At 33.0% G+C, this 27887-nt stretch overlaps 1 long non-coding RNA gene across 1 annotated transcript; it reads left to right on the forward strand.

The window, feature by feature from the left end:
* The first annotated feature begins 1769 nt into the window (after positions 1 to 1769).
* LOC143257516 (uncharacterized) lies at positions 1770 to 25922 on the forward strand. The gene is made up of 6 exons (XR_013031893.1): positions 1770 to 2833; positions 10997 to 11141; positions 12838 to 12906; positions 15986 to 16064; positions 18411 to 18524; positions 24149 to 25922. It is a non-coding gene; the product is annotated as an uncharacterized LOC143257516 (long non-coding RNA).
* Positions 25923 to 27887: the final 1965 nt, after the last annotated feature.

The following is a 27887-nucleotide window of genomic DNA, read 5'->3' on the forward strand; positions in this document are numbered from 1 at the left end:
AAGGATTGTCTATCACTCTCTATCACCTAGTATTGCTCTTTCCTTCATTCCCTATGAGAAGTGTTCTCATGTTGCTTGTCTATCTTTCACATGCCTCATCCATACAGTGTGGTCAAACATTTGCTTCTCATGTTTTCCCTTTAAGTTGGCTATAGCTCAAAGTTTTTTCTTTAGATCTATTTGTTTTTTACCGGAAGGTTACATTCTTGAGACTTGTTATTCCATTACTGTCTGTAAATTTGGTTTCTACTTGCCCCTTCCAATGAGGCTTCCACTGTTACATCATCTCTTCTTCTTCAGTAGTCATATTCTTTGGGATGACTGGTTTGGCCCTACATATTCAGTCTTAACCCTTACACTGTATGTTTTTTTTTTCATTTATGAGTCTCTCTCGTTTTATATATGGGACAGACCGAACCTGTTTATTTGTGTTGTGACATTGAGCCATTAGTTTGTGCCTCTCGTATTTTCTTCATTTCTTGTATGAGTCTCTTTAGGAGACATTGTATTCTCTTGAGTCACTCATACTTCCTGTAAGTGTCCATACATGCCCCTCCTCGATGTGGATTCCTGTACGTGGTGAGGGGACCTCCCACAGAATGTTTTGTACTTTCAGTTTACCTCTTCTGGGATCTGAACATCCACTTGCGTGTTTGCCGTGCGTGGTGACCCGTGAAGGGGAGGAGAGGATCCTGGTGGTTGAGGGGTCAAACTCCAACACACTACTTTGGCCTTGAATTCCTGTAGACGGGCGGTCTTGGGGTGGCACCCCAAGATCAATCGGCTAATCCATTTTAGCCAGGGTCAATTGGGTGCCAGCGTAGGACGTCCTCAACGGGTGTAGTGGACATTATGTCTGATACTGGTGTTCAGATACAGTGTTCACGAAACCCTGGCGTCACTGCAGTGATCTTATATGGCACTGTAGTGTATCCACTCATAAGGCTCCATGGTGTGTCCCCGAGGTCAGCGGGCACCGAAATATTTTTTTTTTATTATGGATACTCCTCAAATAAAAGAAATAAACCCGAGGTCACTACTGGCAAACGACTACACATTGATAACTCTGGGCACCGATTTTAATTATAATTCTTTAATGAAAAAAACCCTTTGTCTTTTTATTCAGAATGGATATCGGTAAAGTTACTCAAATAAAAGAAATAAACAGGCATGACAGAATATGGAGAGAAATTTCCGACTACTGGCAAACGACATTCGAAAACATCTTGCTGTGGTTCCTTGACATGTGCCCATTGTGCTGGTAAAGACCGTGATGCTTTTGAATTGATAACTTTGATTCAGTTCATATCAAAACGAATCGAACAACGTTTCGAATCGTCAACAAAGAAAGAGGTAACACGAAGCTGACCATATATACTGCTGTATACCATATATTCCCGACATCAGCAAACAAATAACCAACATTTGGCAAAATTAGTAACAAGATATGACATTCCAGTTAATACCAAATTTATTCAAAAACCAGGCACAAAACTGAGGTCTATACTGTGTAAAACTACACTGACAAACACCACACCAACATTATTTATAAAATACAATGTGATAACTGCCACGACTTCTATATTGGAGAAACAAGTAGAAAAATGGAAACCAGATTCAAAGAACATAAAAAGTCACCTTCACACGTTTTCGAACACTGCAAGTCAAATAAACACAACATAACCATAGAAAACACTCAAATACTAAATAAAGAAACAAACATAAACAAACGTAAAATTAAAGAAGCCTTACTTATACAACAACTTAAACCCAAAATAAACCAATATAAAGGAACGCCTTTATACCTATATTAATATAATAAATAAAATTATATATTCAAACATCTAATACCGCCCTCTACATTTCGACACACAGTTACACAACCCCTTTCAAACATGTGGTCAGCTTCCGGTCAGTTACCTCTTTCTTTGTGAACCTGACGATGACCGAAGAAGGTCGAAACGTTGTTCGCTCTTCTATGTAAAGTGTTTTCTCAGCCCAAACGAGCCGTTTTTGCATATAAATTTCTCAACAAGTGGGTTTCTCGTCATCACTGACTAAAGACAGTTCGCAATATCACTTACCCAGAGGCTCGGAAATTACTATTTCCAATTCCATTTCAGACGTATGCTGCTGTAATCCATTCCACTACTACATTAGGAGTCCGGACAGACCTTTTCGAGCCTTCTATAGAATTATTAACCATCCCAAAACCACCTTATTCAACATGTATATATTTTGTAGGTGTGCAAACTGCTGCGTGGCTAATGTTGGCTCATAGCCCACATCAACTGAGGGAGTAGAAAGTGTTAAGCCCATCTTCCTTTGCTCAATAACCACCACTGAGGTGGGTTTTTCTGCAAGACTGTTTTGGAAGTGTCTGTGCATATCTTCCAACTGTTCTGCATTTAGCAACAAAAAGGACAGTACTCCATGTGTGTCTGTCCTCATCTGGTTTGTGCTTGCTGTCTTGAGCAAAGATAACCTATTGCACTTTTTCTCAGGGTGGGACTTAATTCCAGATCATCTTGCCTGATGACAATGGTCCATGTACTTTTCTAGTATTCTCCCTACCTGGCTTTCTCCTCCGAAATTTCTTATATTAGAGCATGGAAAAAACCTTACTTCACCAGTCCCAAGCTGCTGGGAAAGTAAATATGAAGAGTTCTCTATTGGGCAGTGAAATTCTATTGATATGAAATCGAGTTTTTCATGTCCTTCCTTTAGAAAGTATGGGTAGGGTGTTAGCTGAGAGTGTAGTACAAGGCACCTACCAATCCATTATTTATGGTTAGGTCTAGCTGAATGAGTCTAATTCCACCTCTAGACAAAGGTCAGTGATAGGTAATTTTTCAGGCTTTTAATGTGAGTATTCACATATGTATGTAGTGACTTATCTTGACTACCACCACTCTTTTTAGGTTTTATTAAGTTAATACACAAGTTTTCAGTTGAGATAGCTAAGCCTTTTACAGGTACAAGACATGTAAAAAACATTATGATCTAATGGAGCAATTCAAATTGTGCATTAACTAAATAAATTACTTAATATGAAAGTCAGTGATGTTGCTTCCTTTACTTGGTTTTTTAGATGAATATTTTACATACTTTTTGAAAATTGAAGGGTTTACTCATCACCCTAGCCACCTTGACAACACATTAGCATTTTTCATAAGATTCTTATGACAGTTTCTTTAGTTTTACAATCTCTATAGGGTGATAACAATTTCCTGCTTGAGATGGATGTAGTCTTTCATTGAGTGCTGCCCAGTGGGCTTCATGGATGTCACGTTACACAGACTTTCACTATTTGGTGCTTTTTCCAAAAAGGGTGTTATCTTTGTAACTTTTCTGTTCTGGTTTCTTTACCATCTTTAATGTTAGATTCTAGCTCTTTGTGTGGTGCAGAAAGTCAGTAAAATGTTTGGAGTTAAGATTTTCCTCACCTGAAAATGTATTTCAGATAAATGCTCATCTCTCTCTACTGTTTTGCACTTTTCTTTCTCGCTTCTAACGTATTTAGTTTGCCTCATTAAGAAGGAGTCAGTGTTCATGTACTAGTATTCAGGAGGGCATCCTTTTGGTGGAATGCTGTATTTGTAATGATGAGGACATCATTAGCTGTTACAATACATTTTGATACATGTAAGGATGGGAACTTTGTTTAAGGCTTGTGGCATGCACAAGAATTTAGCCAACAATGGCTTTTACCACTGTCTAATCGTAATGCAAAGTTACTCCTTCAGTTAATTTAATAGCTTTTACAAACAAGCCAACTCCTACCCTATTTATATATAAACCATCCATTCCAGAAGTTCAGTTTTCTCATTTAATAAACTCCACAAATCCAAACAGCCAATCTTTTAATCCTTATATATTTACCTAAGCCAAACGTTCAGCTCAAGTGATCTACTAGGAATTATATTTACACAGTTAACTTTTGGCTTTAATTCGTTTCTATAAGCACCTTTATCAATTCGTTTTACTTATCAGTTAGGTCCTTTGACTTACCATTTCCTACATCAATAGACCCAATGTGCACTGCGAAGAAATCACCATTCGTACCCTATACTGTACCACTTGCTTTACCAGTTTCTGGATAAATTTTTTTTCTTCTTTATTTTCCAAACAGACTACTTGGTCCACATGCCATACCAAAGAATAACCTTTAAATATAACCTCTGTTTATTTTTCACTTTTATATCTCTCTGTCTCTTATATTTTCTTTCTGTCGTTTAATTAGTTATTTGCACAAGCTAAATGCTAAAATCCAAAATTTCAATTGAACCTGCTATTTGTTTAGTACTGTTTATAACTTCTGAAGGAATAACTGGGAAAACGTAATTAAGAATATGTTTTTATGTTGTTTTATACTCTCCATTTCTTTACTGTATTATGGTATCTTACAGCGTTTTTGTCTTATATTTCAGCATTATAAATATCTTTCCCAATGGATGAAGATCTTAACATTTCATAATGAGTAATTGTCCAGTGAAGATTTTTGATTACCTTGTCGATTTCATTACTGACTTTAATCCTTCTTATGACATAAATGTAGAGGAGTACCTTATAAGAAAGATAGTAAAAGTGGTACAGTGTTTGTTGTTTTTTCTTCTTTTACCAAGACTGTGGGTATTATATTACTTTTTATCATTGCAGTTTATGTTTTTTAATTCTAAGGGTTAGGAATAATTATGAAGGCAGTACAGAACCTGAGGCATTGCTCTAACAAAATTCAGTTAACCTTTAATACTAACAGTTTACACAAACAACATCATAAATATAAGGACTTCTATCCTATACGTCTGTCAAGAATTATTTAGAAAAATATCTAAATCTCTAGTGGATGACAAATTAACCCAGTGAATGCATCACAGAAATTTTGTTACGTGTAACTCTGCATATTCTGTAACTTGCAACTTTTAGTAAGAGATGTTGCAGGTGGTACATACAACAGTCTTAGACTAAATTGTTTGTTGTTGTTTTTTTGCACAGTGGTCTAATAAATGTTAATAATTTAAAATTTACAGTTTTCTTATATGACAAAAATATTTTGCAGATACTACCAAATCATTCTAGTAATTTTCGCAATGTACTTTGTTCAGGTACATGAAAAGTTTGATTTATTCAAGTTGAAATGATTGAAAAATATTAAAATATCGTAACCAGTTTTAAAACCTTCAGTGAAGCATTATTTACTAAAACTTGTAATATTCTTGGCTTCATATATTCAGCTACCCATTTAATTAACATATGATGGTTTAACTAACATCAGATTTATTGATATCATCTAAGTAATGGCAACTATATAATATATCAAATTGAACATACTGCATATATATATTGTTTTATAAACTCTAATTTGAAAGAAAGTTGTAAAAAAAGACTATAACAATATTTTGTACAATGTAGTTTTATTTACTTGATTTATCTGTACTAATAACACATTCTGTGTGATTCTGTGTCAGTTAGTCAGTGCCATAGCTAAATGAGGAAATAACCTAGAGACCTGAGATTTTGCACAGATACTAAGGAAATTCTTAGGATGTATATCTGGGTATTATTTTTTTATACGAAGTTCTTTCTCAGCGTATAATACTTTTTCAGTTGTGATCTTTCAGCCCCCTTACAATAGCCTTCCTTGAGCTATTGTGTGATAAAATTAGTTTAAAATAGTTACCTGGGCAATAGTCATAACAGTAACTGACATGTGGTAATAATGTTCTTTGATAGATTATTTAGGCAGAGTATTCACGATAAAGAAGTATCATCCTATATCTTGTCTTTCCAAAACAGACAGTCGTCATCCATTCTACAAAGTTTCATGGTGGTATTAAAGTTATTAAATACATACAACTATTAATAAAATAAAATAGAAATCAATAGCTTAATTATAATAAATTAGGAAGAAAAATACATTTATAGGCATTATATTGAGAAAGAAAAAATTAATTTTTCAAATAATACATTGTAAAATTAAAGGTTTAATTTTGCATCAAAGCCATATAAATACTTTGTTTGTGTTTCTAAAAATTTTTTATGATTATGAAGTAAGTTGAGTTATTTGACTAACTGAGAGAGCGATTGTTCACTTGAGGGCTGAACAAGACTCCAGGTTTTATTTCATACAGCATTTTTGAAATCCTGTTGTTATGCAATTATTATTGTCCAATATGTTTTTAAAAGAAAACCATTCATAAATATTTTTAATATATTGTTATAAAACTGTTATTGTTTTACATTTTGTTGAAAAGATACCATGCATAAAAGTGTTAAATTCATAATATTGGCAGAAATAATTATATTTAAATGTTTGTTTGTTTGTATCTAAGAAAATATTTTTAAAACGTGTGTGTGTGTAAGATTAAGTAGTTTTATTACAAAGTTATTATTTCAAGCAAAATCTTATGTAGGAAAACTCCAAAATGTACTAACCATCTAAGCATTAGTCTGGTTTTTCTTGCTTTTTCCAATCTTTCATACCTCACTTATTTACACTAAGCAATATTTGTTTTGTGACACTCTCCACCTATATGAGTGCATCTCCTATTGTTACACTGTGTATAAGCACCTCATTCAAATAATGTTATAACTTTTTTTTGACAGTGTTGCTCACAGGTTTCAAAGTGCTGTGATAATTTGGAGATACTTTGAATGCTTTCTCTGTTACCCATTTGATTTTTGTAATAAAAAACTGATTGGAAAGCTGATATACTATATCCTACCACACCTCTGATATCTAGCATCACACAACATTTGTAGGAGGGAAGGGTCACTCTTGGTTGACACTGTCAGTGATTTTATTTTTAGTGAGATGGAGACTTATATTTGATTTCATGGTGCTCTTCTAGGGGCCTCTGAGGCTGTAATTAAGGGTGATCCTTAACTCTCCTGAGAAAATTTAAATTTACTTCTTTCTGTCCCTTTTTTAGTTTGTTGGCTTTTCAGCCCTCCTGTTGGGTAGCGATAGGCTTATGGACTTACACTGTTGGAATCCTGGTTTCCATTCCCTGTAATGGACACGGCAGACATGTCCAACATTGCTTTACTTTAAAAAACAAACTTACAGTGATAAACACAGTCTTTAAATAAAATAAAAAAACACAAAGAAGGTCATTTTTCAAATAAAGTGCCTTTGATTTGTTTTTTCTTTATTGAGAGTGTAATTTTTGGATCTTTCTCTAGTTGCTTTTAAGTTTGTACCTTATTAGATGGCTAAAAGATCTAGAAGCAAATGTATATTTTTTTCTACTCAAGAACATTGTGGTTCAAGCAGGAAAGTTTACTTCTCAGCTATCCATTACAGGTGTTGGAATGTTATAATTTAGCCTACCACCACCAGATGTAAACATATTCTGACTCTCAAATAATACATCTGCTCCTTGAAATTAGAGGATCTAAGGTGAAGTTTGTAGTTAACCTGAATAAAGCAAAGTCTCATAGTGGGAAATGGTAAGTATATGAACTTGCACCTCTAAAATCTTAGATTTTGTTTTCCTTACACTAAATTTTATTGGACGACTTAGGATTACTAAATTCATTGATGATGAGCTAGAACCATTGTTAGAATGCACATTGGTTTGATTGTTGGCTCATACATTCATACCTATTTTCATTGGCTTCTACAAGGTATCATTATTCTACCTATATATATTAGGGTCCTAACCCCTGACAACAGGCGTTTGGTACATTTGTACCCAGGAAAGATTCTGTCCATATTCAAGGGTTCTTCTTTTTGGTCATATTTCTGCCAGCAGCATCAGTGATTACTGTATGCCTTTGGGGCCTGTAGAAGCTTAACTCTGAGACTTCCTGGATGTGTTGTAACTTAAATCATGTATCCATGAGCATAACAGGTCCTTTAGTCATAAGTAGTCATTCATTTCACATCTTCATCTTCATTATCCATCCAACCTGTAGGGTTTTTATTTTCTGTAGATCTTTGAGATTTAAGAAATTAGTTCTAAGACTATCAGAGTTTGGTTGGTCTGGAGGTAGTGAGAGAGTCATGCTAGTTTTTCTGGGGTTTTGCTCTCTTTAGTTGTTAGGCATAAGAAGACAGGAGATTGGTATCCAGTCATTGATCTTTTTTATCTATATCAATACCTAGATTCTCCAAGATGCACATGTTACTCATTCCTCAGTTTGAGTGACATTTTTTCACTGAGATTGTAAATGTTCAAATTCATTGTAACCAGCTCCTATCTGCATCACTATCCCATCACTATGGCAATTTTTGTGTACAAAGGTCAGGTCTGCTGTTCAGGGGTTTTAACCTTTGGACTAGCCTTGGCTTCACATGGGTACTATCAAATCATACAAGTTTTTCTCATTGCCTCCTTTTCAAAGCACTGTACACACATCATTCCATAGACAACTGGTCACTAATGGCACCATCTTGTCAATTGTCAGAACACCATACCCTGATTCTACTTTCAGAAACAACCAAAGCAGGCTTCATTATCCGTACTGAGACATCTAATCTTGCTCCAATTCAATTTGTCATCACTAAATTGTTTTTTCATAACATTTCTTGGTCTGACAATTCTGAGGTGGTTTCTTGTGTTTCTCATTGAGGAGTTACCTGATACAGGGTTCCTTGGTTTGGAATCTTTTACCTCCTTTTTTGATACCATTCCTATAATATCATCTAATATTATTAGCTTGCCATGTTATATGGGTGATGAATGCAGTAGCAGATCAGTTGTCTCAACACAAACATATTATCCCAATAGAATAGATGCTGCATCACAAGTTTCTGTTGGATTGGCTCTCATATTGCATCTTTGATTGATGGGTTGGACACTCATTGGAACACTTAACTACTGGCGATTTGATTACTAGTACCTCACATTCAGGCTTTAACAGTGGATGCATTCTATCAGGATGAGATGGGATTACAACTCTAGGCCTTCTCTCCAATTTGTATGTTACTCAAGGTACTAACTGATTTGTTCCAACCCATACTCAGGTCCTGTTTAATAACACCAAATTGGGAGCTACATCCTGGTTTATGCTTCTGAAGTACCTCCAGGAGTGTCCACCTCTTCCACTTCTTCTTAGACCATCTCTGTGAAGGCAACCACAATCTGACATGGTACACCTAGATTACAGAAGCTCAAGCTTCAAGCACAGATGTTATGCAGTTTTTGACATGCCATTGGGGTTTAATTTCCTTACCAATCACTGGATTGTATAAATGAGGGTCAGTTTGCTTTTAAAAATTTAGGGAACTTGGCTCACCTATTGCACTGTTCCTAAGGGCTCACCAATACACATTACTCATCCAGATTCTACTATTGGAACCAGAGAGTTTTTACAATGCAGTTTACAGTCACTGGGATGGTGGGCAGAGGATTTTCCTCCAGAGTGTGTGAATTCCTTCACTCTTGGAGATAAAGGCAAAGTTGTTTCTCTTTCTGCTTGAGTCCCTGGTTGCTGTCTTTTTGCCAGAAGTCAGTAAAAGAGGCGCTAGTCTAAGCAGAAACCTACTTGTAATACCAATTGAGATATGATGTTTGGCTGTCTGGTTGGATTGGGCTTGGCTCTTCTTTTTGATCAATATTGACTCAGGACGCTGTTCGTGGAATATGATCCATTGTGTCTTTGTAATCCCAAACACAGAATAGTCCCATCCTGGGTTTTTGGTTAATCACAATTTGTTCCACATGTAGATTTCACCTTTTCCATATAGTTGGAGAGTGAGGCTGAATGCTCATAATTCTTGACCAGATAAGTTCTGTTTCCTCTAGTTGAGCAAGACAAACAAAATCCTATCTTTCCAAACATAGGTGTTGTCTTTTTTACTTCTTCAGGTTGTGGAGAAGGTTTATCCACTCCTTGGACAAACTCTGGCAATTAAGTAACAGCTGTAGTGTGAGAGGAGAGAAGTATTATTGAAATACATTTTCAATTTAAGAAAATGTAAACACTTGAGTTACATGTCAATTAAAAAGGCTATAGTAAAAATGGTATTTTTGAATTTTTATCATTTAACAATTGTTTCCATAATTGTGAGTTTGAACATACAAAATGTTTGATTTTGTGAAGTGATAAAATTTTTTTTAATAAAAACAGTTATTACCTATCCAGTGAAAAAACAAATTTGTCTATATTTCAAAAAAATTGAAAAAGATACAAATGATGCAAAACTTTCTTCATACTAAGTTTGTATTTATTTGTTTGCATCTTTCAGCCCTATCAGTAATAGGCCTATAAAGATATGGAATAAGCACATTCAGTTTTAGTATATATGATGCCAAATTTGTAGTGTCATTTAAAACCTTGAGACATAATGTTTTTCCACAGAATACGGATCAGATTTTTAGTCTGATTTACGTGGAAGTAACATTAAAAAATTTTATGTGTATTTTATAGAGATGTGTGCTGCCATTGGGAAGTCAGAATAAAAATTCATCAAATGCTATTATATATACAGATAAATAACACTGATTTTTTTCTATAGAATAGACAATTAAATAAAGGTAGATGGTTATTCTAGATGTTACTGTACTTCATACTAAAATGTTGAGAAAAAGAAAAACAGGTATAAGTGTCAAAATGTATGTAATAAAATTAACAGTGAGGCTCCACAGGAAACCAAAAATGTTATTTATTGAAAAGCATTGCAATGACTCTTGTGAGAATGGAGGTGAACTATTCAATAAAACTATGATTTTGTTTATTTTCTTCAGTTTTTACTTTCTGAAGTCACTTATCTCACAGAAATATGACAATTTGACTCATTTTGGTTCTTTCTGTTTAAATATAGTTAAACATTTGCTCTCTGTTCTGGTTTTGTTTGGATAATACTGGATGAGGATAGCTAATTAACAATAATTACAGTATAGTATGCTGTTATTAAAAATATTTTGCTCCTTATGTTTGAATTCTTAGAATGCAAATTTATATTTATATAGTTGTATATTTCTTTGTAATTTATTCATAATTATATCCCTCAATTTCAAACAACTAAAAAGTATTTTTATATTTACAGACACTTGATGAAGAAGTTCTGAGTGTCCTTAAACAATTATTTATAGAATTTCTATGTTATGAGAAAATATTCAGTACTGTGACAAAGGAATTTTATGCAACTCTAGGGAAAAATGTTACAGTTATAAATGAAGGAGTTTTCAATGGTAAGAAATGAACTTTTATATATGAAAATGCATTTATAATATTTAACAAAGTATTCAGAAGTTCATAATATATCTATAAAGTACAGATGGCTTGTTACTAAAAAAGAAATGCCTGTTCTACTACCTACAGTTGACTACTTGAAACCCTAGAAAATTTAGTTGGGTAGCCACTCCCAAGCCTTTAAAACTGTGCATATAGATGTTACACATCCATTATATGTATAATTGGTCACTTGATTTTAGTAAAATGAATCCAGTTTAGTCTAGCACTTTATATTTAGTTGAAAATTAACTATTGGATTATATTTTCTATTCATCAAAGTGTATTTTTAAAACAAGAAAGGTACACATAAATTATATCGTCTATGTATGTTTGTGTGATATCTTGGAAGTTATCTTTCTTTTGGATGACAAGATGCTGGTGCATGGTGAATTAACTTTACTGAATACATGTTGTAAGAGATCTCTTTCCCTTCTATTTCATCATAATATAACCTTTTCATTCCCAGTTATCTTTTATTTACAGTTATGACTATTCATTTCTATCCTGTTCAGACTTCTCTTTTTCATGGAAACTACAACTACCGTTTTTCTTTCCATAGTTTATCTTCTCTTTTAGGGACCCCATCTACTTTAACTAGTTAAGTTTACCAGCTCACTTGTCTGAAATATTCCTTTTTGAGTGAGTCCAAACAACCAATTTTTAAAGTCCCTTCCTGTTAGATTTTATTTCTAATTCCCTTAGTGATCTAATTTGATTTCTATGTATCTTGCATACTTCATCACATCACTGTGTGTGCAACATTCTTTTCAAAGAAGTTCAACAAACAAACAAAAGAATACTTACCTGAAATTTGCACTAAGTGCTAAGTCCAAACCATTGAGTTTTGATAGGGTTTTCTACAAGATTGCTTCAGAGATACATGTACATAAGTGACTTGACTGTTTCTGTGAAAGATGAACAGACCTATTTTACAATATCTTAGTGAGTAACCAGCTCTAGCTTATTTTGTCTGATGATGGTGATACACACATGCACACATAAACAGTTTGCCCTATGCATATTCCACAGTCCGTTCATATAGTGTAGAATAGCAGAATGTTTACTCCTGCACATCCAAGCCACTAGATATATCTATATGGGATAAAACTGTGAAGGAATGGAAAAAGTTAGATACATTGACAAATACACTGCAATGCATAAAGGATATTTAGACGTCTAGGTACATGGTTATTAACAGCATGAGAGCAACTCTATAAGGAAAATCCCCCCGCTGGTACAGTAGTAAGTCTACAGATTTACAGCGTTAAACTCAGAGGTTCAAGTCCCCTTGGTGGACTCACCAGATAGCCCACTGTGGCTTTGCTATAAGAAAACACACACACACACACAAACAAACACTATAAGGAAAGACTTTTGTAATTTCATAGGTAAGCACCTGTTTGAAATTCATTGTAATCCTAAACATGAAGATTGTTTTTACATCCATAAATATCATACTTTCTCATACTGCATTTTCTAATATATGTTCTATTAATGTTTGTTACTATCATAATTTGTGTTTTGCCACTTAAAATGTTTTTGCAGTAATAAGTATAAGAATTAAGTATATATACTTTGGTGTGCGAGGTGACTTCTGTAATCACATATTTTGTTATTTAATTTTTAGTTATCTGTTATCTCATTCCCTTTCAGCTTCAAATCACTGGTATTCAACAACTGAAGAAATTCATATTGCAGAAAAATTCAAGATCCGTTAAAATGGTATAAAACTATAAGCATATTTTCCAATCGTTCATAGTGTGCATTGAAGATTGTAGTTTAATATTATTGATTACTAATAGCTCCAATTCAACCTATGTTAAACCATTAAAATCACTTTGATAGATTGTTTAGGCAAAGTATTCATGATGGAACTTTGTAGAATGGACAACAACTGTCTGTTGTGGAGGCACAAGTGTAGAGGACGAAAGGCTAAAGGCATTAAAAATGTCGTCCTCTACACTTGTGCCTCCACAACAGGTAGTTGTCATCCACTCTAAAACTTTCATCATTAAAATTACATATAGTAAAGGCTTAAAGAATATACATAATGTACCATGACTTTAAATATTTCTTACAATCATGTACACAAGTAATAATATCTTGCTTAGGTTAATATCAAGTTATTTTTGACTGCTTGTGTTTTTTATTTTTAAAATATCACTTGAAGCAATTATCTCATGATATAGTTGTATGTAAAAAAAGGAATAACTGTAAAAGAGAAGTTAAAGGTAACTACTGTGATATGCTTAATATCTTATTAAATAATAGATAGTAATTAAAGTAGATAATCTAGTATGGTTCAATTTTATATACTCTTTAAAACAAGAAACGCAAAAGGGATATTTTTGTTATTTTAAAGAGAAATATATGTAATAACGTTACACGTGTTAAGGCACTGATTGTCAGACCAAAATGACAATAAAAGTTGCGCACTTTGAAAACGGAGGAAAACATCGGATTTTTCGCCAAAACGCATGCGTGTCCAATAAATTTGTTTGAGAGATCTGCATGTTCTGCAAGTGCAACATGTGTAAAATCCCTATAAAAGTGATGGGTTCTTGGTTTCCACAGCTCAGTGTTAAGCCACCGACACGCAATACAGTTACGCCAAGACTGACTGAAGCACAACGCAACAACGCCATTGGTCGCTTAGAAGCAGGCGAATCTCGATCAGATGTTGCCAGAGCTGTGAATGTCCACCAAAGCACCATCACAAGGCTATGGAATCGTCACCAACAATATGGGTCAACTCGTGACCGTCCACGATCTGGCAGACCTCGTGTGACCACGCCCGCACAAGATCGCTACATCCGGTTATGTCACCTTCGGGATAGGACCACCACTGCGACGTCTACTGCCTCAACCATACCAGGGCTGCGAGGATTTCCGATCAGACTGTACGCAACCGTCTCACGAGATTCTTAGGCCCCATGTGCAACCCATCATGGTGAACGCCAACGACGTTTTCAACATGATAACGCCCATCCTCACACAGCCCGACTCACCACTGTCTTCTTGAGACACCACAACATCAACGTTTTTCCCTGGCCCTCCAGATCACCAGATTTAAACCCCATCGAACATCTTTGGGACGAGTTGGACCGACGTCTGCGACGGCGACGACCTCAACCGCAGACTCTACCTCAGCTTGCAGCAGTTTTGCAGGCTGAATGGACAGCCATTCCACAGGATATGATTCGTCATCTCATCGCTTCCATGGGCAGGAGATGCCAACCAGTTATTGATGCTCACGGGGGGCATACTCGTTATTGACGTTGAGTGACGTTAAACTTCACCTAGTGAGCGTGGACTTTGCCTTTGCAGACTTTGGATGTTCAGCAGTGAATGTGCAAAGTTTCACACATGTCGTACAAAACTACCGGAATAAACTTGTTAACAATATGTCTCATATTTTGCCTTTTGCTTTTCTTTTTTTGAAGAGTATATTTTTCAGTATCTAACATTTTTGTTAGATGAAAATGTCATAAAAAAAGCCTGGTTCCCAAATGGTACAGAGTCTATGATCTAGCCTTTGTCAATTGTTTTGTGAATCAGTTTTTCAGGTAACTTTCTGAAGTTATGACCGGAATTTTTTCTTATATCAACTAAGTATTCTAAATAAAATTGATATTCTTTACTAATATTGTACTTTAACAGAACATCACACATTCATCAAAAAAATTACTGCAGCTCTAACATTGTTTAATAAATCAACAGTTGATATGTGTTTTCTGTCTTTAGTGCCTTTTTATGTATAAGTTCTAAATGAACAAATAATATATATAATTTTTTTCTTATGGAAAATTACTTAGCACTTTTGTATAACCAAAATTTTAGTAACCTTCCTTTTAATCAAGTTAAAATACTTGTATTTTGTACATTAGTAAAGATGGTTATGATTTTTGACAACTCATACACACATGACTGAAGTGATGAATGTGTAGCATTTCATAAACCTAAAAAATCAACTACATGTATTATGTTTTACACTTGGTTTCTATGATACTAGAATGTATTAACCTACAAGTAAATAAATGTTCAAACAAAAGTTATTTATTTCTTTTTCTTATTGGAACATGTTGAATATGTCTGTAAAAGTACACAATTTATTAGCATATGTAAAGTCTTGCAGTTTTATTCAGTTATATACTGGTTTCACGTAAGTTTTGTCAGTTTTGAAATACTTAAGAAATTAAATTAAATGTAATTTATTTTTATATTTCTCGGTTTTTGTTTGTTAAATGAAGTTTAATATTTCATTTTTAAATAAAGAACAGATTTTACTGTTAAAAAACAAATTTATCTTATAAACTCATAATTTAAAACTTATATGTAAATCTTTATGAAAATATATTTTGATGAAGAATTTTCTTACGAGCTAAGTTGAAAGTAAAATTAGGCATTGTTGTATTGTCAAAAACAAGCTAAGTATATTGTTGTCAGTGTTTTGTTAATACTCTAGAGTGGTTAATTAAAAATATATGTATCTTGCAATATACTTTTAGTTTACCTAAAATTATATTTACTCTATATTCTAGAATGAACAGGTAACCACTGAATTAGAAGAAGAAACTTAATGTTACCTAGGCTAATTAGAGAGGAGGAAGTCTTGAATGCAGTCACAACTTTTTTGTTTTATAAAACATAAAAAGCAGTTTGTTTTCTCAAATATTTTAACAGTTTTTTGCTAGAATGGAAACCTCTAAATAACTTTTTAACCATTATTCATTCTATTGTTTAAAACAAGTTACGTCTATTCTTCTTTATCTCATGAGTGATCTACACCTTTATAATCTAGGTGGCTTCCACAAATGAAGGATGATGTTTTGGTTCAGGTTATAAATGAAAAACCAAGAGATACATGAAGCCAGCATCAGGTAACGTTTTGGACAAAAATAATCAGCATCTAAAACCATTGGTTTTTGAAGCTTAAAACTTAGTATGTATATATATAATTTGCTAAAATACGATTTAAAAATGTTACCAAATTATATGTACATTTTGAGAAATAATACCATTCTGATAACTTATGATTGAAAGTAAAAAAGAATGTATAAGAACATATCAACCATAATAATAATACCATTCTGATAATTTATGATTGAACGTAAAAAAGAATGTATTAGAACATATCAACCATGATAATAATACCATTCTGATAATTTATGATTGAAAGTAAAAAAAGAATGTATAAGAACATATCAACCATACTTTGTATTTTTACAATTTGTAGAATATACCAATAAAAATATCATTTGTTTATAGGTTATTAATCGTAATTTACTTTAAATAAAAAATAAATATATATTTTTTCTAACTGATTAAGTACAGACTGTAGTATTAAATAATCAGTAACTTCAAAAAATTTTTTCTCCTCTAATAGTAACATTTCAAGACAACATGTTTGATATGGGAGGAGATAGTTACACTAGAAATTATTGATTGTTTATTTATGAGTATGTTCTGCAATTTTAAATTCTGGAAAATCTATTACTACATTTTTAATTACAAGAACATAAGAAAGAACATTGTGATAAAACTATTTTACCTTCTAGTATCACCAATTAACTATCAAAATAAGTAACAAAAATATCAAAATCAATTTAATTGAAATCTTTCACAAGCAATAGAAGTTTAAAAGTTTTTATACTAACTGCATATGACACATTATCAGGTAAGCCATTTAAAAAAATTCCAACTAACCAAAAATCAGTTTTGTTAAACAGCCCTTATTTTTAACTTGGTATATCTATAGCTGGTCAAGCCTATTACTCCTGATATTCAAGTTCAATTTCCAACTTTGTTATTACTCTATCTAAACAAGCAATCCAATCAAGATCTAATAACTTCAAAAACCATAATCCTCCAAGCTACTTTTGATTTTCCTATGTTTCAGAGAGAACAAGTGTAAAACTTTGATCTTCTTTTTTGCAATCTGAATGGTTTAAACCAGGTATATCATTTCTGTACTCTTTACAACATGCTATATGCTTCATGTAGTAAAGGGATTAAATTATCTTCTCACAGTATTCCAAATGAGGCCTTGTCAGTCTTGTACAAGTTTCAATAATATTCCAAATGAGGCCTTGTCAGTCTTGTACAAGTTTCAATAACTTTATTGTTAGTTGGTTAAATTTATTTTTCAACCAGTTCAAAGATCTTCCAAGAACCTTACTATAGACTTTCTGAAAGTCATTATGTATACAACATCCACTGGGGTGTTGCAATATGGAGAAAAAAATATTCAAGTGGTTAATTAAGTAGTTAATTAAGCAAAAAAAAGAAATCTTTCAACAAGTGGGTAATCACTGATCATGCTGGTAATTATTAATGAAGTTCCAGCTTTATAAATGTCTTTTTCCTAATATATTTCAACATTTTGCTATAAAAATTGAAGTCAAACCAACAAAAAACAATAGAAGAATAAATGTATGTCTAAACAATGTAAGAGCTGTCATTTTAATAAGTTATCATATTAAATGCAAGAAATGTAAGAATCACACATATTTATTTCATAATTTTTGAATAACCATATATGTAAAGATATTAAGAAACCACATTTATACGTTAGAATTTCTGGAAGAGGTTTGATATCAAATAAGATCCATGAATTTGTAGAATTATAAGTACTATCAGTATAAATAGTAAAAGTAAATGCATTTAAATGTTTAACAGTATTCAAATTTAATCATGTTTTGATTTATTATGTTTACTGTGTTTATTTGTAAAACCTCAACCTAAATAACGTAAGTGAATCTAATGCCAAAAAGGTTTTACTGGGAGAGAAAACTGAAAATCAGGTAAAAGAATTACATTAGAAAAAAACATTTATATATATTTTATCTATTATCAGAGAGAATTAAAAATATTTAAACTCTTTATATCTAAACTGAAAGAAAGTCTGTGAAATGTTATCTTGAATATAAGGTTTGTGATTTTCAAATCTTTGTCACATTCGATTTAATTGTGAGTATGTATGTCCTTGTAATACACATTGTCAATATTTCATTGTCATAATTTTTTCATGAGGTATTTTATAAATCTCATAGGACCAAGTTATGCAAAATATTTTAAATTGGTTGATTACACATACACGTAATTGAATATTTAGAAAAAATGATATATGCTTGAGAGCTTACAGTCTTATATTTTGGTAGTACATTTTTGGGCAAACTTTTCAAGTTTTTTCTTTTGATAGAAAGATATATTTTCTGTATCTATAGCAAAAGGATGAAATCACTGTTAAACCTGTTCCTGTACCTAAGAGCACCTATCATTTTCCATCCATTAGGGTCAAAATTAACCAAGAAAAACTGAAAAATAAAGAAAAAGGGATGGTAAGGTTTGGTATGTTTTTAGGTGTGTGTGTGGATGAATAGCTGTTATTTTATTAAATGATCTGTACATATATATTTGACTTATTCCTTTTGGCCCCTGTTGGGACAGCAGTAGATTTACTGAATTACAGCACTAAAATTCAGGGTTCAATTCACCCATGGTGAACATGGCATATAGCACACTGAGGCTTTGCTCAAAAATAAACTTGTAAACAATTTATTCCTTTCAGTTTATAAAACTGTATATCTGTAGTTTATTTTCAAAAGTCCATGAGAATCAGGTGATAACACAATTCAATTTGTAATTGATAACATAGTAAATATATCAGATAGATATCCTGCCTCAAAAACGAAAATTTGAAAATAAATCTAATAGTATTATACGTTTTCGTCTTTTCCATCTGAAACACATTTACTTTACCTCACACTTTATCTTGATAAAAGTTTTTCTTCTTTTTCCATCTAAATGCTGGTATGAATCTTACCCTTTGCCACTCATAGGAATGGCCATCTCCCATTTTTCTGGTGTTTCTGTCCCTCACCCTCTGGCTTTGGGAACAGATGCTCTCAGCCAGAATGAGATAAGTCTTCATTTGTGATTCATTTTCATAAGACTCTTTATCATTTTACTAATGTTCTTTTGTATCCCAATAGGTTCTTTCTTTCCCAAAATTTCACTGGCTAGATAATGGGATAAGGCTTTCTCTCTTATCTTCTTTCCACTTCTCATTTTATAAACACTTAAATTCAGATTGTCTTTTATGTCTTGTCCTGGCTCTTTGATGTTCTATTGCAGACAGTGAAGGGTTTTAGGGTCCAAATAACTGTTTTTATCCATTTGGATGCTGATCCTAAGGTATCACATAATTTATGCCCTGTCATCTTGACAAGTTGAGTTTGTCCATTGATGTGTATTGCTTATTCTGGGTTTCGTTGGAAGGAAGAAGTTTCTTTAAGTCTTGTCTCATCAATTTTGCAATATTTTGATATCTCTGGCACCTTTGTTGCATCATCTGTTGGAGTGTAGTTTACAGGTTGGTATGTGGATCATGTCTAATACATTTATATTTCATTATTTACATGATTGGGTCGTTGCCTTCTTGGAAAGTTTTTGGCTACCTCTGTGGCTATTCTCCTCTGCTCATTTGTTAAAGATGTGAATAACTTCATTTCTTTGTAATCATCTCTCGCCCTCTCGTCATTATCATTGAAATCTCACTCTGTGGTGGGTGTAACCTGCCCAACTATGCTTATTTCCAAATGTACACCAACTACTAGTGGACTAAATAATAATCTTCTGGAAGCAGTGAGTTCTGTTGAGATGGGATGTTCCATAAGGCTATCTTGTGTACTTTCCAGATGGTACATGGCTACAACACAAAAACAAATACATTATTGGACCACCACTCATGGATTATCATAAGTAAAACTTAAAGGGATTTTACCCATTCCTGCTAGCCTCTAGATTGAATAAATGGGAACTGGATTGCTTTTAAACATAGAGAACATAGTTCATGTATTGAATCAGGACTCCCCATATCTTCTAGTAGAGCAGGGAGTCTTATCCACACATAGTTTCAACTTGCTGAAGTGATGTACAGAGGTTTATTCCTCCTCAATGATGTTTTTACTCATTATTCCACTCAAGAAGAAGAAGAGGGTAAAGCTGGATGCCTTCCTACTAATAATCTTGGATAATTTTTCCAGATGTAAGGTAAAAACAGGACCAGCCTGTGAGGAAGACTCCTCATAATTCCAGTTCCAAAATGATTCTTCGCTATGGGGTTGGGTTGTGTGCAGCTTCTCTTTTTATTTTATTTATTGTGGAAGAGAGTCTTTAACTCCTTGTAATTCTGTATATGGAACATTATTTCCTGTGCCATTGATTAAACATTATTTGTTCCACATCTTTCTCATAATTTTGGAGGGCTGAAGGTGTTGACTTGCCTCTCAGGTAAGGTAGTTAACATTTTGATTTGTAATCCCAGACTGGTTAATCTCTGTTTCTCCAGGCTGAGTGAGGCATGATAGGTCCCATATTCCTCAGTTCTGTTTGTTGTAATTTGCACTTCAGTTTCAGATTAGGGTTTGTCCATTTTGATGTTGCTTGCCATCTTTACATAATTTTGGCAACTTGACGTACAACATTCTGTAATGTTCAGATTGAATTTCAATAATATCACATTACTAAACAAGGCCAAACAATACAGCAGCCCTTATGTCACAGCCACTACACCTTGGATCTTGATTTGCATCAACTGCCCTCTAAGTTCAAGGATGAGATGTGGAACTTTGTCTGGCTGGCTGATGCCTGGACAAATTCATGTTCTTCTAACAATGTTAGAATTTTGCCTCTCTGGCTTGTTGGCCTTTACCATTAGGCAAAGATCATACTAGTTCCAGAACTAATGTGAACCTGACTGGTGTGCTATTGCTGTATCTCATTTTCCCATACTTATTTTTTATGCAAATATTTTCTTTGTAGATCTAGCTCTCATCAGCCCCTCCAATTTGTCAGTGTGGGATTCTAGCTAAAGTCTGAGCAATTGTAAGTGGGTTTTGGAAGTTTACAATTTATTATGCTGAAAGTATACTTCTGATAATACTTATCTCTTCTCTAACCATCCTGTGCAAATAGCCAAGTTGCTTTGACCATAAAACACCAAACCTCACTATCCTGCACTTCTTCCTTCCCAACGAAATGGTCAATTTTGGATTTGCTAACTTGGACCATCGTGAAAAGTAAATAGCAAGTGATAACAGGGTGTTTATGTACAGATTTGCTATAGGGGCACACTGGCTAAGGTGCATATAATCTTAAGATTTAAGTTGTTATGGGCAGTATAGTGGGGTATAAAGGCTGGAGCAAGTGAGGTAAGATTTATACCATTGCTTAAATGGACAGAGAAGAGGAACTTCTTTCAGGATTAAACTAAGATGCAAGGTAAATTTTTGATATAGGAAAATGTTAACTTTAATTCTAAAAACATATTTCCTTGTATAACACAATCACAATAAACTATCTTGTTATAAGTGTAACATTTGTTGATTTTAGAGTTATGGAAAACTTCTAGGTACTTCCTTTAAGTATTATCAATAAGACATAAAAGAAAAATTATATTTTGCAAGAATTTTTCTTATCTTTACTAGTGGTCAATGAAATCCAGAAAAAGAACTAACAATTTTATAAGCCTGATGTATAAAAATGTATTATTTTCTTTAAACTCTAAAGATAGATAACAGTCAACATGAAAATATAAATGTAATGAGCATGTGGGCAACTTGTGAGCTTTGCTATTGGATTTAAAGTTGTTCTTGTTGCAAAGGAATGTATTTGGATTTAGGGTCATGCTTTCACAAGCAAAGTACACAAGCCACCAATTCAAGTAAACTTACTCATGGAATAACAAACTCACACAGAAACAATAGAATACAAATCAAATAACTTTATTCATACACTGTTGGACAGTTAATTTACAATGAATCTCTCAAGGTTTTCTTGAGGTAATACTACTTCTAAGTCATTGAATTCTTCATTTTGAAAGTGTAAATGTTCATTAATAAGACCCCCTCTCATGTTCAATAGTATAGATAAAACATTAGTTATCAACTAAGGTAATACAAAATATTCTTTCAGTCATAATCTATATAACATCAGCAATTCATCTGTGATGCCTTTCAGTAGTTCCACTATAAGCATCATGAAATATTTTATTTTTTTAGTACATTTAGTGTTTTTTTTTTACAGTTTCTCTTCACACATTATATGTTATTCAATCTCAAGTGAAGCTCTGTTAGACTAAGTCAGAAATAGTATACTTATAAGGAATTAGTGTAGTGAACTTCTAGATTCTGGTTTACTGCCATATTCCATCTTCTGGAGTCAGAAAATTTCCCATAGCAACTGCTTTTTGCTTCAGAAACACACAATTATATACACAAGATATTCAATAGATCTGTTTTTAAACTTAGTTCTTTTAACTCAATTGCTACAAGTAATATCTAACATCAACAAGTAAACCATTCCATCACACTGTAACCAAATTCCATTTTGTTATTTGTCCTTATAGAACTTATTTCTGTCCCTTAGGTAACATCTTTGGCAAATTATCTAAGACAGTTAAATTAGGTGTATAGAGGCAAACCATGTAGTTCTAATATTTTCACTAATATTAATTCACTCATTGATTTTCATCACTGGTCCATTAACTTTTTTTTTTGGCACATGGATTCACTTTCTCATGTGCTTTACTTACAAAGTTGTGGTTTTATCTCAACACACCACGTTTATGATTTTTTGCACCTTTCAGGCCAAGACTTGAAATGTATCTCAAGGTAACTCATTTGTTTTTTTTGTTTGTTTTTTGCACAAAGCTACTCAAGGGTTATCTGCACTAGCAGTCCCTGATTTTGCAGTGTAAAACTAGAGGGAAGGCAGCTAGTCATCACCACCCACTGCCAACTCTTGGGCTACTCTTTTACCAACAAACAGTGGGATTGATAGTCACATTATAACACCCCCACAGCTGAAAGGGTGAGCATGTTTGGTGCAATGGGGATGCGAACCTGCAACCTTCAGATTACGAGTTGCACGCCTTAACCCACCTGGCCATGCAGGGCCTGGTAACTCATTTGATGGACTTTAAGCCTATATCATCCATTTTTGGTAGTTTGATTCACTAGTTAGTATCCACCTTTTCTATAACTATTTCTTATCTTTTGCTTTCTCCATACAATATATTATATATGTTATAAAATAATAATGTACTTCTCGAAAAACCTTTAAATATAGTATATATTTCACAAATACTTCATACAACCACTGATTGTTGATTTATGATAACTATTATTTTCAAATAAGTTCCCTAAATTAACTATTTTAGTAACTAAAAATGGTGAAGCAGATTCATTTCGCTATTTAACTATAAATTAAATATTATGATATTTACTATTTAACTACTCTTAAAGTTCCTATATATAAGTTTTATTTTTGAAGAACCCACAAAGATGACATCTGCATATTGTTTGTAACATGACAGTTTTAAATTGTTCAGAGCAATTGTTGAATGAAATTTTCTCATGATGATATAAAAACACATTAGCCAAGAATGGTGCAACCCTTGATCGTATAGAAACTCCATCTATTTGTTCATAATGATCATAATTAGAAACAACATTAGACACTTTAGTAACAGCTTCCAGTAATATAATAAACTGGTTTTGTTACACCTTTAGTTACATCTGAATTTTGGAAAATTAAATTAAAACTTTTTTATTTCACTTAGAGGTATTTTTATATATACTTATTCAATGTCTAAGCTATCTATAGAAACTTCTTCATCAAAAAGTAATTTATAAAAATCCTTAGAAAACTCAAAACTGTTCTTTACAACAAACTTGTTTTTTTACAGATATTGATAAAAAAATGGTAATTTGTAAGCAAATCTTTCTTTTTTATATCTCATAGAACAGTTTCTCTTCTTTCTAATTTTCAGGTAATCCATAAGATATTCTGTAATGGTAACCAACTGGTCTGATTTCATTATAAACATTTTCAAATATTAATTATTATTCTATTAACTTGAAAAATATAATTTTTAAACTTTTCTCTCTTTCTTTCTCAGAGCTGTATGATCAGATTCCAATATTGTATTGTGGAGTATGTAGGAAAGATAAGAGGTTAACTTAGAAGAGATGTGGAAAGATTTGTGCAATTCATAGATACCACAGTGAGAGAGAATATGAAAATTAGTGTTAAAGCAAAGTAGGTGTATATCTTTGAAGAAAACTGTTGAACCTGTTAAAATTGCAGATAAACAGTTAAAAGTAATTATAGGATTGTAAAATCAACTACTTTGGAAACATCATCAACTCTCTTTAGTGGAAGCCTGAACAACTCATAAGATCAAGTAGACAAAAAGTTACTTAGAATGAAATAAGTACATGACAATAACTTAAAGGGACATATTGCCAGTAACTGCAGACAAAAATCTGTAAGAAAACAATCACTCCTAATAGAATGAAAAAAAAAACAGTTACAGATGTAGAAAGCATGGACATTACAGCACAGACATTGTAATGAAACAACACGAAAGATGAGATCTAGTGCCTAAAAGATCCAATGAAGAACAAACTAACTAAGCTTCAATAAAACAAGAATTAGTTGGACATAAAGAGCAAAGATCATCTAGAATTCTCAGTTTACCCCAATTGAAATAATAAGTGCATTATTTAAAGAAATTACTCTACAAGGCATGCAATATGTTAATTGATGCTGGTTTTGAAGATACCATGTTTGCCTTGATTTGTTAATGAAACTGTGTCCAGATGTAAAGCAGAGAGATGGTTAAAGTGGTTATAGAATTAAACAAGAGAAAAGTTGGAAGTCATTTTCACCATGGGTATCTTCTCTACACAACATTATATTAGTAATTGATATGGAGGAAAATACATACTGGGAATAACTTCATTTTGAAGTAAGTGTAACATAACAATACATCACAATTACACCACAAGTGGTTCAAATATCATTCATGGCAGGGATTGGAATACAAAACAGTCAAGACAAGTAACTTAAAGTGTAACAGAAAAGAATCCAGATTATCAGGTTGTCCAAGCCAAAGGTCATCCATCAAAATCTTTTTGGAAGTACATTAGCTGGACAGCAGCCAAAGGCTAATATGAGCTTGCCAAAGTTCTTGTCAGAGTCCATTTCCAGAGCATCACTAGGGATGATAGTCACCAGTAGATTTGTTTGACCATCTTCATGAAGGGAATTCTCCATGTGATAAGATGGACAGTCTTGATAAGAAAAAAATCTAAAAATCATTCTTTATTCATGTAATTAGCCATGGAAAAGAAAATCACCCAAACCAAAAATAATTGGTGGCTTGACAGTTTAGGGATAACAAATGAGTAAAAAAATTAGAAATGCAGATATCTTTATGATGTTACTGATACTTTTGCTCAGACCATCATATTATTGATTTGTTTATATCCCCCATAAATCCTTTATATCAGATGAGGTAATACACCTCCATTAAAGAAGATGAACATCTTATATTTTCTACCAAACCTTGCCATTTCCACAGACATGTTGCACTATCAACCCCTCATGAGATCAGGTTATTGATACAACATATAGTATTGAAAGGTAATAATGTCATTGTATAGGACATTGGTTAGGCCACATTTAAAGTATTGGTTTCAGTCTTGGGCTTCTTACCTTTAAAGAATATTGAATATTTGGAAAGGATTCAGAGAAGGTCTACTAGAGTGATGCCTGAAATGAAAAGACTGTCATTGAAGGATATTTTAAAATGTTTGTACTTGTTTTCTCTTTAAAAAGAAAGGGTTAGAGGAAATTTTGTTTTTTATAAAGATTTTTAAAGGAATTGATAATGTTGATGCTTTATATTTTTTCCACGTTTAAATTTGAAAACAGCAAGGGTATGGAACACAACTATACATTTTAACAGGATTGTGTTGTCTTGAGCTAAGACAGCTTTACTTTTTTAACAGGTTGGTTGGCCTTTGGAATGGGTTGTGTTCTCATGTGGTGGATGGAGTTAAGTGAACTTAAGGGAAATCTCAACAAATGTTTGAATGATAATGGATGACCTGAGTTTTTTAGCATTTAATTTGTTTAAGTTGGAAGGACAGCCAAGATGAACCAAAGTGTCCTTTGTTTTCCCTTTTATGTTATGAAACTTGAATCTCTATATGCAGTGTTCATTGAAGTTAGCAATTCCATACTTTAAAGAATACTGTTGTTTTTCCCTCTACCTCGTATGTTATGTTATATCACAGTTTTGAAAAATATTACAATTAAAGTAGCACTTATAACAAATGGTTTTATGATAATGTTTACATAAAGTGTTCAATTCAAGATTAACCACAGTTTCTTAAACCATATTTCCACCCCATATTATTGTAATGCAGTGGGCTATTTTGGATCCTCTGATGACACACAACCTTCATATCAAATTCATTGTGTTTATTTTTCTTCAATAGCCTTTTAACAAATAAACTGAAAAATAGTTTCTCCACATTCTCAACACAAAATACATATTGATGAGAATATAGAAGCTATAGAAGACAACTGAAATACAATATGCATGTGACAGTTGTGTTTCAAGAACGTGTACATAACAATTATGAATGTTCAATTTTTATGACTGTATTTTTCCTTTTAGATCTTTGAAAGTACCATTTCATGAAATAACTAAATTACCATCTGATTGCATGAATGTTTACTTAAAAAATGAGTAATATCATTTTATACTTCACTAATGTAACACTTGTGACTTAGTAATTTGTGACATCATTGATTGGTTAATAGACTGAAGAGAAACTGAGGATTTATTTGCAAGAAAAGATTCAAACAATGCAGAAGTTAATGTAGGTGTTTTTTTGTTTTTGTTTCTCATATAAACACCTCTTTTCATTCATTGCTGCCCTCTATTTACAAAATGTTTTTTCATGTACCACAAGCTTTTCACTTGTACATACCCCCTCAGTTCAAATAATTTAACTGATTCACTCATGCAAAATATCATATGACAAACCACCACCAATAGATGTCCCCCTCACACACGTGACTCCCTGTGTGTTATTCTACCTAACTATCTCTTCTTGTTTGGCAACATTTTATTTAATGATCTCTAAATAATGTTATTTCATTTTTGAACCTTGTTATGGAATGTTTAAATTTTCCATGATGTGTTTATCATTCTTTACTTTCTACCTGCACATTTATTTAAGCTTCAGGTGAAGGTAACTCATCTTTGGAATTATTGACAATTATTCATCAAGAGAGTGATTTTTCTTTGAGCCATCTTTCTTCTGTTGTTGTTGTTGTTTTGAATTAAGCACAAAGCTACACAATGGGCTATCTGTGCTCTGCCCACCATGGGTATCAAAACCCAGTTTTTAGCATTGTAAGTCTGTAGACATATTGCTGAGCCACTAGGGGGCCATATCTTTCTTCTTTTTATATTGCCTAACTTTCTTCACAATAAGCCAAATTTGTTTGAGATGACAAAGGATTTAACAGCCTTTTACTTCCCCCTGAATTTACCACTTCTCAAGTTACTAGTGTGTTTCCTGTCAAGCCTGATATGGATTTTTGAACGTGTTTCATGGGTATGTTCTGTTTTATACATTTTCCAAATTTCCCATCATCCTTTAGTTACAGCATTACATGATACTCTTTCCTTTAGCGATTTTGTAGTTGCACACTCTCTTGATATTTGAGTTCATGCTGAGCATTTTGTATCTCAGTTTTAGTGTAGATGCAGACATTCCTCAGTATCTGTGGACTTTGTAGCAATTTAGCCTACCATTAGGCCAATTTTCTCTTAC

The sequence above is a fragment of the Tachypleus tridentatus genome, chromosome 7 (genome assembly GCF_004210375.1).
Source record: "Tachypleus tridentatus isolate NWPU-2018 chromosome 7, ASM421037v1, whole genome shotgun sequence".
Taxonomy (NCBI): domain Eukaryota; kingdom Metazoa; phylum Arthropoda; class Merostomata; order Xiphosura; family Limulidae; genus Tachypleus; species Tachypleus tridentatus.